At 32.4% G+C, this 3169-nt stretch overlaps 1 long non-coding RNA gene across 1 annotated transcript; it reads right to left on the bottom strand.

Annotated features, from left to right (window-relative positions):
- Positions 1-857: 857 nt before the first annotated feature.
- On the bottom strand, positions 858-2960 carry LOC143543739 (uncharacterized). Its single transcript, XR_013137134.1, has 3 exons — positions 1908-2960; positions 1422-1792; positions 858-1316 (listed from the first exon to the last, which is right to left on the bottom strand). It is a non-coding gene; the product is annotated as an uncharacterized LOC143543739 (long non-coding RNA).
- Positions 2961-3169: the final 209 nt, after the last annotated feature.

Below are 3169 nucleotides of genomic sequence, written 5' to 3'. Positions count from 1 at the left end.
AAAAACTCTAAAAAGTTAACTGCTAAACAGACACACAATAAACCTTATGACCCTAAACCAATGCAATAACCGTTTACATAAAAACAAAGTTGTCTCTTGAAAAGCTCTTTAAATTGCTTACACAACACCAAAGGCCACAATGAACGGCTGTGTTAGAGTTATAAAACTTATTCACCAATACATGTAAAATAAGTATTGGAATTCAAAAGTAGACATAGAAAAACGTCAACAAACACTATTGTAATTCAATACTTCACATATATAATCAAACAAAACTGAAAAATAAAAAAAAACTGAACATTTGTCTTTGCATCTTCAACACATAAACCTTTCATTAAAATGAATTTTAATAACATCATCAATTACTGGACTAAGTATCCATTCAACGTAGTGAAATTTATAAGGCAAACCTGGATTGTGTTTGGTGGAGTGGATGTGAGATATATCAACAGTGGTGGTGCACCACCTGTTTAGAATCGGTACTCACAAAATTAGACATGAATTGAATAGAATACATGATCACAAACGATAACTTCATGCTAATCACTAACCTGGAACATATAGGAGGATGGTAGAACCGATGATCTAAGAAGCATATATTTTGTTTTAAAACAAAAATGATTTAATGAACTGTTGTATTAATTCTAGTAGAAATAAATGCATAATGAAACATATAGTGGTACAAGTTTTTAAATTGCAAGTCAATAAGTTACCTATGATCATAACTTTGAAGCTACTATTTTATCCTATCATTACATATGTAATCTCTAGTCGTTCATTTTACTATTGCTTATACTAATTTTATGTCATAACGTTGAAGCTACTGTTTGAACCTTTTTCAAAACACATTTGTCCTTTTGCTGTTCAAACATTTGTGTATACCGTAGCAGTTGTTGCTGGAACTTTTTTGAAACTGTTGTTGTAGTTTTGCTTAGTAAAAGAATTTCATCATATCCTTATCATTCTCCTTTTGCTAGTAAAAATCTTATCATTCTCCTTTTGCTCCACTTCTCTCCATTATGAAAAAAAAGCCCACAAACAATATGTATCCACTAAATTGATTGGCATAACCTAAAATTATCTTAAAATCCAAAGTACTGTGTCAAAGGTATCAAGTGTGGTACATGGTCTTCATTATTTTGTTGTAATAAATAGATCAAACCATACCATTCATTTGGTGACATATACATCTAAAATATAAAAATTATACCTTTGGTTGGACTGCAAAAATAACATGCCCACTGAGTAAGGTCCCAACATAATCTACATTTGGCCAATTCCCCTCAACCGACCGATTATATGTGTACACCTGAAAACTGTGTGAAGGCATGAGGGTCAAATACTTTCAAAACACTTTAAAATGCTCAAATACTTTCAATAATTATACTATATATTTGTTAATTAATAGCAAAGACCCTTACTTCATGTGTAAGGGTAGCCGAAAATAAAGTTTCTGCTTCTGTTCTCAAGTGACGGGGCACAACATTCACATGTTCCTTTCAACAGAAAAATAACAAATCAACAATACTTGCATTAATCTTTAAAAAATCTAAAAACAAACATTAGGTTCTTCTTCACACGTTCAGCCCCCCAACCTCGTTATATCATTCAACCATCTGTCCCAGAGCGTGTTTCCAAAACATATTAGAAAATACAAAATTTATTATCAAAAGTTTAGAAAAAACCTTGTGATGTCGATGCCTTTTGTCATCCCGGGTATATCATCCAACGTCATCGAAAATGGGAGGATTGTTGTGCAGTTTACACATGGGCCCACTCAAATTAAAACCACCTAAATGCATAAAAATTAACGTGCACAAATAAATTTAATGGAAAAATATGAAACACATATGTTTACGATGCCAACAGCTTCAATTTATAAGTATTATGGGAACGTATATTTTTACCAACACCAGGAGCTTCCTACACATCACGGATCATTATTTGGCGCACTTGATAAATCTCATCATTTAATTTAGCAATTTTCAGAGTCTTGACTCTTGATCATCATTAATAAACAATGATTTAAGATCAACTGGTAAGGCATTTTGGGAACCATAATAACAAAATGTGATGGTACCCTACACAAAACAGCAAGCAAAAGTTGCTGATCTGAAGTGATGTTGAGCTTCGATCGTTTAAAGAGTTTTCACCCACTTACCTTCAATCCGAAAGCAAAGGCACATTAAGCCAATAAAGCCGGAATCACATGTATAAATGTATTAATGAAGCTATGAATTACCTCCACATGTAGCATTGAAGCACGAACGATGCTGACTACTTTTGATGACCTCCTTAGTCAGCTTCTCCAAAAACTATTCAAGAAACAAAATAGGGCTCTGTAAATTATTGAAACAGAAACAGAAACCGAAACAGAAACATATTACCTGGGCTGATGAACACCTCAGGATCATAGAAGAGGCAAAGGGCACCGGAATCACATTTCAAGAGGTCTCATTACAGATTTCAATAGCAGAAAATATCAAAACAAGCATACTTCCGGTAGCCCGTATACACACCAAGTATTGAGCATTAATATGTGACTTGTAGATAAAAAAAAATTACATTGCTTCATTATGGCAATTCATCGAACAGTTAATGTGCATAATATAAACGAACTAACAACAGAGGAAAACTAACCAATTAACAATAGAACAAAACAAACAATTGAGAATAACCAAACATAGGATTCAACAAAATTGGGAATAAAACAAATACCTGCGAAAAATTGATGGGATTCTCACTGCTGGAGAAAAAATTGAAGGTATAATGTTATGAAGAATTGAATAGGTTGCCGGAGATATGTAGCTAAAGGAGTAATTAATATAACCGATTGAATAGGGAGCCAAATATTATTTGTAACAGAAGGCTACGATTTAATAGACTTTAATAGGTAGCCGGAGATAATATGTAATGGAAGGCTAAGGTCGCCGACGGTGAAACACTCATTTAATTTTACGGCTTCTTAAGAGAGAAGGCAGGGGAGATTTTTTGGCCTCATATGTATTATAATATATATATATATATATATATATATATATATAGAAAAAGGTTTAAATAAGAAGAAAGAGTTTTAAGAATCAATAAATTTTTGACAAGTGACATTATAACATATTGTATTTCTTTGTATCATTATATATTTTTCTATTGACATTATGCTTTAATTTTG

This window comes from Bidens hawaiensis, unplaced genomic scaffold (assembly GCF_021521415.1).
Source record: "Bidens hawaiensis isolate Kalapana, Puna unplaced genomic scaffold, B.hawaiensis_p1.1 tig00013292_1, whole genome shotgun sequence".
Taxonomy (NCBI): domain Eukaryota; kingdom Viridiplantae; phylum Streptophyta; class Magnoliopsida; order Asterales; family Asteraceae; genus Bidens; species Bidens hawaiensis.
The sequence above is the reverse complement of the archived record's forward strand: the minus strand, read 5'-3'. Positions and strand labels throughout refer to the sequence as shown.